The 15,246-nt window shown below is 41.3% G+C and overlaps 1 protein-coding gene across 1 annotated transcript in view; it reads right to left on the bottom strand.

Annotated features, from left to right (window-relative positions):
• Positions 1-15,246, bottom strand: part of LOC126459815 (uncharacterized) — a 59,809-nt gene that overhangs the window by 20,236 nt on the left and 24,327 nt on the right. The gene's annotated exons all lie outside the window — the stretch shown is intronic.

Below are 15,246 nucleotides of genomic sequence, written 5' to 3' on the forward strand. Positions count from 1 at the left end.
CCTCTCAAACGAATTAGCGCGCGCTTCGAGGCCAGATGTGTGCAACGTCATGTTGATATGTGCGTTCATATTGCCAAGTTCTATGTAAATTTGATTCGATTTTGTAATCACTAACAACATTACATAACCCCTCCACCCGTAAAGTTTCATTTCGCTTCACCTCTCATTCTGGGCGCGTCATTTTTTGTCAGACATTGTACATTACTCATTAGACTGTAATTTTCTTTCTAATTTAGTCCACAGGATAATATGGGCCTCCAAATGTCAGTAATCCACTCACTTTCCATCATCAGGTCGTCGTACGGTATGGTTCTTTAAAAAAAAAAAAAAAAAAAAAAAAAAAAACTAGCAAAGCACTTCTGCGCATCTACCACCCATTCACTTAGGTACATAGCAAGCCCACATCATCATTTCAGTCGTAATTAGATTCTCCAGCCCCCAGCCTCCTCCCTGATACATTTGTTTGTTTTCCTCCAACTTTTAACAATTCCCCACATGCACCTTTCCTTCCTTCGTTCAGAAACCTTCAGATTTTGAGTGATTTTCGTATTGATGGTGCTGTCTTATTGTCATATGTCAAAACTGGTAAAATGGTTTCAATTTTCCTTTCCACGCATCGGAAATTTAGTTTACAACTGCTCACCACGTTATTCTTTCTGTTACGTTTCTTTCTTTAGTGTTATGTTCATCCAGTTACTTTCGTTAAAACTTGAAATAATACAATTTCTCGGCTAGTGCTGTGTGCTGATTGTTAATTTGAACAAATTCCTGTTTCGTTCGTTGGCTATACTTTCTTTCAGTCGCATTCCAATCAATTTTCACACCTATCTGATTTTTTACCTGATGTTTTTCCGTATCTGCATCTACATTTATACTCCGAAATCCACCCAACGGTGTGTGACGAAGGGCACTTTACGTACCACTGTCATTACTTCCGTTTCCTGTTCCAGTCGCGTATGGTTCGCGGGAAGAACGACTGCCCGAAAGCCTCCGTGCGCGCTCGAATCTCTCTAATTTTACATTCGTTATCTCCTCGGGAGGTATAATTATGGAGAAGCAATATATTCGATACCTCATCCAGAAACGCACCCTCTCGAAACCTGGACAGCAAGCTATATCGCGATGCAGAGCGCCTCTCTTGCAGAGTCTGCCACTTGAGTTTGCTAAACATCTCCGTAACGCTATCACGCTTACCAAATAACCCTGTGACGAAACGCGCCGCTCTTCTTTGGATCTTCTCTATCTCCTCTGTCAACCCGACGTGGTACGGATCCCTCACTGATGAGCAATACTCAAGTATAGGTCGAACGAGTGTTTTGTAAGCCACCTCCTTTGTTGATGAACTACATTTTCTAAGGACTCTCCCAATGAATCTCAACCTGGCACCCGCCTTACCAACAATTAATTTTATATGATCATTCTACTTCAAATCGTTCCGTACGCATACTCCCAGATATTTTACAGACGTAACTGCTACCAATGTTTGTTCCACTATCATATAATCTATATATATAAAACAAAGTCGGATTTGTTACAACACTTATAACTCGAATCTGCTGGACCAATTTTCATGGTTTTTGATTTGTTGGATTTGTCTCCGCCCCGAATAGTAGAATACATAATACATATATATATATAAAACAAAGTCGGGTTTGTTACAACACTTATTAACTCGAGATCTGCTGGACCAATTTTCATGGTTTTTGATTTGTTGGATTTGTCTCCGCCCCGAATAGCAGAATACATCTTAAAAATAATGAAAAATTGACGAATAAAAATTTTCATGGTTTTTGATTTGTTGGATTTGTCTCCGCCCTGAATAGCAGAATACATCTTAAAAATAATGAAAAATTGACGAATAAAAATTTTCATGGTTTTTGATTTGTTGGATTTGTCTCCGCCCCGAATAGCAGAATACATCTTAAAAATAATGAAGAATTGACGAATACTTGAAAAATGCGTTATTTTCCCTAAAAGCTTTTTAGTTTCGGAGCTGACAAATTTTTTTGTCAAAATCTGTAAGTAATGATTGACATTTATACATGTGTTCATAAACTATTTAAAATGGATGAATAAACTATTATGTGTATTTTTTTTAAAAAAAATTGAAAAATATTACGCGTGCGTTCAGAAATGTGTAATGAATACTTAATGTATTTATATAAAAGAAAGTCGTGTTAGTTACACTATTTATAACTGAAGAACGGCTGGACCGATTTGGCTGAAAATTGGTGGAGAGGTAGCTTAGAACCAGGAGACGGGCATAGGATACTTTTTATCCCGTTCGACCGCTATAAAACGTAGTATAACAGAAACGCATCTGGCGTGGAATAACAAAACGCAAATTAGATTTAGTAGTTCAAACGAATGTACCCCTGTTGAACCCCCAACAAAAGGAAGTTTATGATACATTAATGAAGGCAATTGATGATGGAAATAGTGGTTTATATTTCCTGGATGCCCCTGGTGGAACTGGCAAGACATTCCTCATGTCAGTAGTTTTAGCCACTGTTCGTGCGAGATCCAACATTGCGGTTGCAGTTGGTTCTTCCGGAATAGCAGACACATTGTTAGAAAGATGCCGTACGGCTCAGTCAGCATTAAAATTACCGTTAAATCTTGAAGCTATTGAATAACCAACATGTAATATTACAAAAAACTCAGCAGTGGCCGAAGTTTTATCAGCATCCAAGATCTGGGACGAATGCACAACGGCTCATAAACGTGCATTAGAGGCACTTAACCGAACATTGAAAGATCTACGCAATGACTCGAGATGTTTTGGAGGAGCAATGATTTTACTGTCTGGCGAATTCCGCCATACACTGCCAGTAGTTAAAAGATCAATGGCTGCAGATGAAATAAATGCTTGCCTCAAATCATCGAATCTATGGCGCTTTGTGAAGAAACTTTAACTGACAACAAACATGAGAGTTGCGTTGCTTAATGGTACATCTGCTGAAGATTTCTTTGAGCAATTGCTGACTATCGGTAATGGTCGAGTACCTGTCGAATAATCGAGCGGATTGATTTCATTTCCTCATAATTTCTGTAACTGTGTCTCATCGAAAGACGAACTTATCAACAAAGTATTCCCAAACATCATTACTAACTACAAAAGTAATGAATGGTTGAGTGAGCGACCAATTTTAGCGGCTAAGAATAAAGATGTAGATGACCTAAACTACATAATTCAGAATGAGATCATTGGTAAAATGCATTTATTCAAATCTATTGACTGTGTAACAAATGAAGATGAAGCCACCAACTATGCAATCGAATTTTTAAACTCTTAGGATGTGCCTGACATACCACCGCACAATTTACGCCTAAAAGTTGGCTCCGTAGTAATCATGCTTCGAAACATAAACCAACCAAAACTGTGCAATGGTAAACGTTTTGAGGTAAGTAAATTGATGACCAATGTTATTTACGCGACGATACTCAAAGGAAAATTCGAGGGTGAGGAAGTTCTCATTCAGAGGATCCCGATGGTCCCAACCGATGTGCCGTTTGAGTTTAAAAGACTCCAATTTCCGATCCGTCTTGCATTCGCCATGACCATTAACAAATCACAAGGCCAATCCTTGAAAGTTTGTGGTTTAAATCTGGAATATCCATATTTTTCAAATGGTCAATTATATGTGGCATGTTCACGGGTCGGGAGACCATATGCGTTGTTTGTTCTTGCGCCTGATAATAAAACAAAAAATGTCGTGTATCACAAGGTACTGGATTGAAGAGTGGAAGCTACGCACCAAAAAACATAAAGAATCATTAAAATACTTAATTTTTATTTGTCCTAATAAAAAATTGAACTTAACATCCAAAATCTGATTATTTATTGGCTTTAAGGCGGAACAGAGTTCGCCGGGTCAGCTAGTCATACAATAAAGGATTCTTCTTTCTATGTATTCGCAATGCATTACATTTGTCTATGTTAAGGGTCAGTTGCCAGTATGATATTCAGGTTAGCTGCAGCAGGGCAAACAATAATGTCATCAGCGAAACGAAGGTGGTTCAGGAATGTTTTATTTTCCCGTTCGCTTTCTCGGTTTTCCCAGTTTAAGCATCTCAAAACTTCCTCTCCTTGCATTGGTATTTAAATATCAAACTCTTACTTCTTTCGTAAAGCACAACAAGAAGTATGTACACTTTCTACAAATGTTTTATAGAACTGCATTCCAGTTAGCTACATAGTAAAAAAAGTGACTTTCTGTCACTTTCGTGCAACAGTAACGCATTATCAAAAATTAAATCAGATGATGCCGAGAAAATTAGATCAGGAAATGAGATACTATAAGCAGTGGCCATACGGATGAATAATTCGTAAGTAGCAGACGAATTTGGACACAAAAATAAGTGATGATAGCCTAAGTAAAGAGAATATAAAATGCAGACAGGCTATAACAAAAAGTATGTTTCTGAAAGAAAGGAATATCTTAACATCGAATATAAATTTAAGTTTTAAGATGTCCTTTATGAAAGTATTCGCTTGGAGTGTAGCCTTACATGGAAGTGAAACGTGGGCTATAGATGGGTCAGGGAAGTACAGAATCCAAGGTTTTGAAATGTGATGCCTTAGAAGAAATCTGAAGATTAGATGGATAGATAGAGTTAGTATTGAAGAGTTACTGAAGCGAGTCTAGGAGAAAAGAAATTTGTGGCAAAACTTAACTGAAACAAGGCGTATTTTGACAGGACACAGCTTGAGGAATCAAGGAATACTTTATTTGGTAATGGAGGGAGTGTCAGGGGTAAAATTATAGAGGGAAGGCAAGGCTTGGTTACAGTAAACAGATTCTACTGGTTGTAGTTTACAGAAATGGAAAGACTTGCACAGGATAGAGTAGCGTGAAGAGGTGCGTAAAATCAATCTTCGGACTAAAGACCACAATAAAAATAGTGATTAAACATAAAAAAATTTAGTTGGCCACACAAATGAGAATTTAAACTGAAAGAAGCACATTTTGGAACTCCTAAAACAACTTAGTTCAGCCACATTTGCACTTACACTCACAGAAAATCTTGGGAGAGACAAATCAGTAAACTGACGTATTTTTCATATTTTCATTAGATAATGTCATATGGAATAAGGTTCTGGGTAAATCATTTTTAGCAAAGAAAGTCTTCATTTCTAACAAACATGCTATAAGAATAATAAGTGGTGCTCACCCACGATCATCTTGTAGACATTTGCCTATGAGTCAGGCATTTTGACCAATGTCTCGCAGTATATTTATTCCCTCATGAAGTTTGTTGTAAGTAATCTAGTTCAAAAGGAACAGTGATGAACAAAATTACAATAGCAGAAGAAAAAATGACATTCATTACTCCATATTAAGGCAAGATGCAGCACTAGAAAGGGTGCATAATTCTACAACCAAAATTTCTGATCACTTACCCAGTGATATAAGGAGTCAGACAGACAGCAAAACAAAATTTGAAAACAAACTGAAAAGTTTCTCCTTGACAACCACTTGTGTTTCGTGAAAGAATTTTCGTTATTGTATTGTGTAAAAGTTGATGTGCAGGAATTACTAACTGGTAAAAGCTATTTAGAAAACTTGTAAATGGACAACATGAAGCTGCCCTCTAATGAGCTGCCGCTTGACACCACTGGAGTAACCGATCTGCAACAGTTCGTTGTGTCACTGTGGTGCAAATTGCTGCTCTTACAGCTGTTGCAGGTACAGTACGATACGACTTAGCCATACGCCGAACACGACGGTCTTTGCGCTCGATAGTGCCACGTGGTCGTCAGGACCGGCCGCTGTGGCCGAGCTGTTCTAGGCGCTACAGTCTGGAACCGCGCGGCCGCTACGGCCGCAGGTTAGAATCCTGCCTCGGGCATGGATGTGTGTGATGTCCTTAGGTTAGTTAGGTTTAAGTGGTTCTTAAGTTCTAGGGGACTGATGACCTCAGAAGTTATGTCCCATAGTGCTCAGAGCCATTTGAACGTGGTCGTCCGCATTTCTTGCGGGCGTACATTCTCGTGACCACCTCAGCCAGCAATCATATACAGTGGTTACGTTCCTGCCCAGTCGTTCAGCAACGCCGCAGAAGGATCATCAAGCTTTTCTTAGCCCTGTTAAACGACCTCGTTCAAACTTAGCGAGGTATTAATAATGGTGTGTTTGTCGTCTTAAACGCGTTATTGACTGACATTAACTCACCACGTTCTATTTCAAAGGTAACTAACGCTTACGACGGTTATAGCGTGTACTGAAAGGAATCCTGATTTTCATTCTTATAGTGGCGCTACAAGTGCCGCTCTTTCGGGACTGGCGCGAAATTTGAATAGACATCATCTTTCAGATGTAGAAACACACCCATCAACTTTCGTTTATGTTACACAACTCCTTCTTGCTATTATGATTGTTTTCCGTGTATTTCGAAGATCAATGAAAATGTGTGGCAGAGAGTTGTTTTTGATATAGGGCACTTCCGCTTATGTGGCTCTGTGCGACGTTTAATCAGCGTAATTTTTCCTCTACGGTTTCTGCGAACGCGATGTAGAGGATTCGGAGGAATGTGCGTAGGCTGGATATTAAAAAAGTATTCTTGTAATTTTATAAGCTGGTTTTCGTGGCCAAATAGGTAACTCGCTAAACTGTTTGCCTGCGCAAATATTTCAGCGTGTCTCTTTTTTCTTCTTCTAGATGAACTAGGCCCTTATCATATATAATACCACTTCTTACACATTCTTTGTCGTTTGTAAGTGCAATTCAGTAGGAATCACACATATTTTAGTATCATTCAAGAAGCCTGGAGCACATCAGGTGACAAATAAGGCATGTTATTACAGTTTCATATGTCCACCCCTGGTATCTGAATGGTCTGCGCAACAGAATGTCAATCCTAAGGGCGCGGGTTCGATTCCCAGCTGGAGCGCAGATTTTTTTCGCTCGGGGACTAGGTGTTGTTTTGTCCTAATCATCAACATTTCATCCCCATCGGCGCGCAAGTCGCCGAAGTGGCCTCAAATCGAAAGACCTGCACCAGGCGAACGGTCTACCCGACAGGAGGCCCTAGGCACAAGACAGTTTCACATGAACTAATGTTAGAACATAAGTGTCTGGCAGGGCCGCGGTGGCCGAGCGGTTCTAGGCGCTTCAGTCCGGAACCACGCGACTGCTACGGCCGCAGGTTCGAATCCTGCCTTGGGCGTGGATGTGTGTGATATCCTTAGGTTAGTTAGGTTTAAGTAGTTCTAAATTCTAGGGGACTGATGACCTCAGATGTTAAGTCCCATAGTGCTCAGAGCCATAATTGTCTAATAGTTTCTTTTGCAGATGATCTAGTTCTACTAAGTAAACATCAACGCCTGATAATACAACCGCACTAAAATTAATAACTCACAAGTTTCCAGGATGACATCCATTAAACCACTATGTGTTTTTTCAGAGCTGACGCCCTTAATAATTAACAGACAAGAAGTGGCCACATGTTATAATACAATCTAAAATAAAGACACCAAACAGGCAATAGACATCGACACAGGATGCAAAAGTTGGCAACGTCCAGTAGACATCACAAGAGTAACTGAGATGGAAGAAAATAAACACTATTCTATTGAAGAATATTCAGATGGAAGCAAACCAGAAAATGGACTGGGCTCAAGAATGCAGTATTTATCAGTAAGAAGCTTACTCATTGATAGCAGCACAAATTGGGCAAGCTTGCTAAAATAAAGAAGTAGAACAGTTTTCAGTTATGGGATATGTTCGTCCTGTCCAGCTGCAACATCTATTTCATGCAGTTCAAGGAATACGTAACGCGAGTTGCCTGCACTATTCTGGGGCCTGCTATAGGCAACCCCAGCTCTGCGTATTACAGCGGAAACTGTGGCGTCATTGACGTCCTTTAAAGTCTACGTAGTCTACGTATTTCAGAAGGTATTAGGCTTAGAACAGTGAAAACAAGTCTGCCATCACTAATGTACCTCTAGTTTTCATGTCTATAGGAAAGAAAACACACATATGCCATTTAAATCAACGTTACTTTGTGTTGAAAATGATGTTTATATAATTTTTGGATTTTGCGTTTTGGGCCACTGTGTGAACCCCTGAGACACTGACACAGGTGCATCACTGGCCAATTGAATTTTCCACATTCTGTTTCGTTTGGAAAATATATGAAGTGGCAGTGTTAGGTGGGCCGCTCGTGTACCCTTGATGACTGCACGACACAGAGCTTTACGCCTGGGCCGGTCAACACCGACCCTGGACTGTTGGTGACTGGAAACATGTCGCTTGGTCGGACGAGTCTCGTTTCAAGTTGTTTTGAACGGATGGACGTGTACGGGTATGGAGAAAACCTCATGAATCCATGGACCCTGTATGTCAGCAGGGGCCTGTTCAAAATTGTGGAGGCACTGTAATGATGTGAGATGTGTGCAGTTGGAGTGATTGGGACCCCTAATGGGTCTAGATACGACTCTGACAGGTGACACGTACGTAAGCATCCTTTCTGATCACCTGCATCTATTAATTTCCATTGTCCATTTCGACGGACATGGGCAATTCCAGTAGGACAATACGACACTGCACACGTCCAAATTGCTAGAGAGTGGATCCAGGAACACACTTCTGAGATTAAACACTTCCGCTGGCCACCAAACTCCCCAGACGTGAACATTACTGAGCATATCTGGGATGACTTGCAACATGTTGTTCAGAAGAGAGCTTCTCCTACTCTTACGAATTTATGAATAGCTCTGCAGGATTCATGGTGACAATTCCCTCCAGCACTACTTCAGACATTAGTCGAGTCCATGTGCCACGTCGTGTTGAGACATTTCTCCGTGCTCGCGGGTGCCTTACACGATATTAGGCAGGTGTACCAGTTTCTTTGTCTCTTCAGTGTATATATATATATAATCCTCTTCGGTGCCAATCTCTTAATCTCAGACTAGCACTGGCACCCTACGTCCTCAATCAGTTGTTGGGTGTATTCGAATTTGCGTCTTCCTCTACTATCATTGAAGTTATTTCCTGATGCCTTAACATGTTCCCTACCATCCTGTCCCTTTTTCTTGTCAATGTTTTCCATATGTTCAATTCTTCGCTTATTCTGTTGAGAACCTCCTCTTTCCTTAGTTATAAGTCCAACTAATTTTCAGCATTCTTCTGTAACACGGCATCTCAAATGCTTTTCTCCCAAGGTATCAGAATTCATTAATTTTCATGATCACCAGTTTTGATGTTAAGCTTCTCTAATCTCATTTCAGCTACTTCTCATCTACTCCGTCTTTCTTCGGTTTGCACTCAATCAAAGAATAGCAATGTCATCATTGAGTCGTATAAGCGATATCCTTTCGGCGTGAATTTTAATACCATTCTTATACATTCCTTTTATTGCCTTTATTGCTTCTTTGATTTATTGAATGAAGAGTAGCGGCGAAAGACTAATTTCCATCTTACACCCTTTTCAAATACAGCACTGTGTTCTTGGTCTATCACTCCTTTTTTTCCCTCTTGATTCTTCTACGTATTGTGGGCTATATTATCCGTCTTTTCCTGTAGCTTACGCCTCTTTTTCTCAGAATATCGACGACTTCTTCGGCCGCCATTGTTGATGACAAGTAGAAAAGGGAGCAGCAATCAGTCACAAAAATGTTTGTTGCATATCTATATTTAGGTCACTGAGTGGCCATCTTCAGTGCTAAAAACTAGTGAAGAAGCAGTTACAATAAGGTAACATGCATGACTTATTAAATGTACAGTTGCATAAGCTTTAAATGAACGTCAGGCATACCAGTAAAAGTAAACACGAGTTTGTGCACATAGTCCCAACTGGACTATTCATGCTGAAAGACGGCGAAACTGACTGTTTTCTTCGACTTCACATTATCGATATTTGAGCTGCAAATTATATAGAGTGATATGTAGATCGAATTAATTTGATTTGAAAACAGTTCATTCCTTTATTTTATTAAAGATTATCAGATAAAATTGCCAATACATGAAGTACTTGTAGGCGTTTTATTTCTTGAAAGATGCGTTTGGCTGGGCTGGCAGTTTCACAGACAGACATCAGATAAAAGCGGGCCGATGGGCGCCATTAACTTAACGCAGGTTGTGAAGATGACGCCGACGCCAGGGAGGACAGCGTTGCGCGAATCCTGTTCTGCACACTGGACAGGGTGAGCGGTTGGCCATCGCGAGCTGACACAATGCAGACAGCAGGTGACGCCGTCGTTGGAATTCTGCGCGAGATGATGGCCGCTGCCATGTTCCTAACTCTTTTTTCTGCGGTGAGAGCGTTGTAAAATACAGTAAAGGTCCCGGAAGGCCGACAGCAGTGAGCCTTGGATGGAGAAAGCAATAAAGGCGGCGCCAGTATGCCGATAGGAGAGCAATATACTGGTGGACACCAAGCAGGCTCTGTCAGAGCTATAGGTAATTATACGAGGGTAGCCAGGCTGTGGCTAAGCCATGTCTCCGCAGTATCCTTTCTTTCAGGAGTGCTAGTTCCGCAAGGTTCGCAGAAGAGCTTCTGTAAAGTTTGGAAGGTAGGAGACGAGATACTGGCAGAAATAAAGCTGTGAGCACCGGGCGTGAGTCGTGCTTCGGTAGCTCAGATGGTAGAGCACTTGCCCGCGAAAGGCAAAGGTCCCGAGTTGGAGTCTCGGTCGGGCACACAGTTTTAATCTGCCAGGAAGTTTCATATCAGCGCACACTCCGCTGCAGAGTGAAAATCTCATTCTGGATACGAGGGCTATTCGGAAAGTAAGGAACGATCGGTCGCGAAATGGATGCCACAGTGAAATTCCGATGAAGTTTTGCACAGGTGTGTTGGGCAGTGTCTCAAATATGCCCGTCGATCGCATTACGTCGTTCGTTTTAGTTCTAAGCACAAGGGGAGCACATAAAGATACCTAGAACAATAGTGTCTTCTGCCAAGTACGAGGGACTGGTGAGATATTTCGCCTGCAACTATGCAGCCAACATTACATAACTGTGGCGCGTTTTCTTCTTCAAGACAATTCTCAGCCGCATTCTGCAGGGGCAATGAAGATGCCCCCTCGTTTTCAATAGGAACTGTTTAATTACCCACAATACGGCCCGTAATTTTCGCTCTCTGAGTTTAATCTCTGCTCACATGAACCGCTGGCTGTGAAGACAACATTTTGTCACAGACAACGAGCTGTAGGCCAGCGTAGAGAATTAGTGGAAAGCACCAGTGGCTGCCTTCTGTAACGAGGGTATTGGAAAATTGGTACAACGCTACGAGAAACGTCTAAGTCGGTTCAGCGACTATGGAGATAAGTAGCTGGAAGTTGTAGCTAACTGTTGCAAATAAAACAGTTTTGATTTTAGCTGCCGTTTCCATTTCGCGACCTATCGTTCCTTACTTTCCGAATAGACCTGTAACTCTAGGCTCTCGGCAGAACACGGCAGGCAAGGTGTGAGGATTCTGTAAGCGTGAGACTGCAACTTTCTCATCCCAAAGATACCTGCAGACCCGTAGCTGGGCCCTCAGATATGTGAAGCAGATAGGAATCTTCGGAGTGTTATAGGAAAATTGTTAATCCGCTCCTTTGAGGCACCTACAGGACAGAGCCGAAACAAATTCCTTTCCTTTGCTGTAGGCTTCTGGGCTCGAAAATGCGAGAATTTCATTGGCCAGCCTGGTCTGATGTAGTAGTTTGGAAAATTACTGAGATATGGCAGGAGGCTCCACGAGAACTGAGTCTTGTGACTGGATGGCCGCTCGCAGAATTCAGTGTCAAAAGTAGTCATTTCACTTTGCGGCTCCAAATGGAGCATGATCTAAAGTTTGCGTTAGGCAGCTTTTCGGGACAGCAGCACTGGCGGACAACGACGCTGTTAAAAAAAAAGGTAAGATCTGCAATCGGCTTCGGCGTGTGTCGGTCTCAATGCACTCAGTAGACGTTAGAGTGGTAATGAATGAGAGGAAAAGGCTCATCTGGCATGCACAATTTTTACGAACTCAAATTTTTACAGTCACTGTCGTCAGATGTCGGAAATGGATCAGTGTGCTAATAATGTAGTAACCTACCTATCCTTTCCTTGTTTTGAGTCTCCGCCAACCTTAGTCACTTGTAAATGTTTCATGTTCTTCCGATAAATTCTCGGTAAATAGGATTTTATTAAACACGTTCGTGTCATACTTTAGTGCAACTAATGCATTCTTTTTGTGTGAGGATTTATAATAAACAATAGAACTTATGGTAACTTTGATTTTCATTACATACCCATCTAACCTGGCCACAAAATTAAATTATAGTTTCACTATTCCATCAACCTTTTGAAGTGTGTAGGGGCATAATTTAGCATTAATAAAAAGTCCTTTGGCAACACATGATAGTTTACAGTCTTGATTGGGCATCTACATACATACATACAGTATTGCTCATCAGTGTGGGATCCGTACCAGGTCGGATTGACAGAGGAGATAGAGAAGATCCAAAGAAGAGCGGCGCGTTTCGTCACAGGGTTATTTGGTAAGCGTTATAGCGTTGTGGAGATTTTTGGCAAACTCAAGTGGCAGACTCTGCAAGAGAGGCGCTCTGCATCGCGGTGTAGCTTGCTCGCCAGGTTTCGAGAGGGTGCGTTTCTGGATGAGGTATCGAATATATTGCTTCCCCCTACTTATACCTCCCGAGGAGATCACGAATGTAAAATTAGAGAGATTAGAGCGCGCACGGAGGCTTTCAGACAGTCGTTCTTCCCGCGAACCATACGCGACTGGAACAGGAAAGGGGGGTAATGACAGTGGCACGTAAAGTGCCCTCCGCCACACGCCGTTGGGTGGCTTGCGGAGTATAAATGTAGATGTAGATGTAGATACAGGTTCATTGCCTAAAGGCGTATGCGATGTGGTAGTACAGTGTCAGAGGTTGAGTTAAAACTTAGCTGGCTTCACTGTAGGTCATATCCATATACAGCGCCCTCGATACATGCATGAAGCATGACAGCACGTATTAACTATTTTTACATTCACAAGTCGTATGTTTCATTTATTATTTTATACTTTTTGAAATCTTATGTACAAGAAACTAATGTTTTACAGTTGTACATAGTGGCACTAGTGTGAACTAGCTAGTGGCATAGTGCAGTTGGGACTATGTGCATATGCAAGTGTTTTTACTGTTTTAACTTTATTTACCGAATGTATTTTATGACTGACTTGCATTTAAAGCTTATGCTACTGTACTTAATGAGACATGATGTTATTTTATTGTAAATGGCTCTTCGCATGTTTTGCAGCACTGAAGATGACCACTCAGTGACTGAAATCTAGTTATGCAATAAACATAGTTACGACTGACTTCTCTACCCTTTACTAGTTGAAATGAGTACAGCCGTTGGGCACGGTTGTTTCCCTATGGAATCAAACAATGATTTCCGATGACATTCCTACAGAATTCAAGCAGTGGCTGCGTTCTGGCGCAAGAAGTTTTGAATACTTGCCAAAGACGCTACATCTAGACAATCCAAATTTTTTAACAGGCATGGTGGATTACATGGGAAGGTGGATGATTTGGGAAACGGCTGCTGAAAATAAAAACCAAATAACCAGATTATGTACTTAGCAAGGATCGCCAGTGGGATACATTTCGGAACGAGAACATCGTCTAAAAACAAAACTTTTCCTGATTGATGCTTACTAAACAATCATTACAATATTACACAAAGAATGATATTCTGTGGAGCAGACCATGCTATTAAGCTGAATGTTCCATATATCTGGAAAACTGAAAATGCTGGAGCTATTCATATATCGAGAGGTTTAAAACCACAGTTATGAGAAAACAATCAGTTTTTACTGACAATAAAAGACTCAAAGCCTATACGGTAGGAATCTTTCGTTAGTCTCCAGTATGTCCTCCTACATACAGCTGAGCAAGCAAATCGATAGTTCCTGCAGTTCGGAATGGTCCTTCTGTCTTCCTAGAAGAGCAATTTAACTGACGAATCAGGAGGCTTCATTTGCTTTGATCCATAAGAAGATGATAATAATAATAATTATCGAACTAAAAAATTCCTCGAAAGGCATGAAATGGATGTGGCAGCTGGATAGAGTGAATGTTTCAATTATCTCGTCTGTAGCTACTATCGCTCACACCTGTTCGGTATGCAATATACAGGACTGCATGCAATATACAGGACGTTTTCCATCTGAGGCAGCCAACTTCGAGCTTTTGGAAACCTCGACACTGAGCCCAGCTATCGGGCTCCTTATCACTGGTATACACGACAGTGACAGAGTTTGAAGTTTCCTGCCATTTTTCATCATCGAATCCCATACCGCCTTCGCAACAACGAGGTAAGTACGACTTACGAGGAAACGACACGGCAAATGGAATTTTGAACTTCTTTGTATTTACGAATTTCAAAACCCAAATATCAATCACCAAAAGCATCCCTATGCAACTCCCAAGGACTCTCGAGAAAATGGACTTTGAAGTTTTCCCAGTATGCTTGATACGCTACAGCAAGGCCACTGTACCGGTTTATAGCGTGGCTCCGTGTTACAATGATCGCCGACTACGTGGGAGGTCAGGTTTCGATTTCTGACCACGGTACACTTTTAAACAAAGCTGCGTGTTCCATGAACATTTTCGGGAAGCACAAAATACAGAAGGATGAAAAACAGTTAATTTGTTAATTTCCTTTCTTTTAATTTTAACAATCTTTTATAAAAGACTAGTGACCTCAGCAAAGTTTCGCGATTGCTAAATATGTATGAGAATTTCTTATACATCATAAATTCCTTGTTCCCCTTCTCTCTGCCCATCTTATCATACCCCTCTCTCTCTCTCTGTACACTTCCTATTCTCCCTCTCATCTCTCTGTGCATAACCTCCTGCCTCCTCTCTCTGCCGATCTCCTCCACCCACCTCCCTCCATGTCCATTTTTGTCTGAATGTTCAGTAACACCAACCAAACATATCATCCTCCCCCGTCTCTCTGTGCATAGCCTCCCACTTTCTCTGTCCATCTCCTCCTGCCCCCTCTCTCTGTCCATTTCCATCTGAATGTTTAGTAGCTCCCTACGTCTGCTCCTGCCTCCATCTCTCCGCGCACAACCTCCCCATTCCTCCTCCACCCTCTCTAATGTTCAAAAGAGTATCGTGTAAAAATCTGTAGTAAATCGGCCAAGAACTTTTACAGATTTGTGGGCGTTACGCTTTCCCTTTTTTTATTACATTTATATACATATATATAATCCCCCCCCCCCCCCCCATGAACCATGGACCTTGCTGTTTGTGGG

Source organism: Schistocerca serialis, chromosome 1 (genome assembly GCF_023864345.2).
Source record: "Schistocerca serialis cubense isolate TAMUIC-IGC-003099 chromosome 1, iqSchSeri2.2, whole genome shotgun sequence".
Classification (NCBI taxonomy): domain Eukaryota; kingdom Metazoa; phylum Arthropoda; class Insecta; order Orthoptera; family Acrididae; genus Schistocerca; species Schistocerca serialis.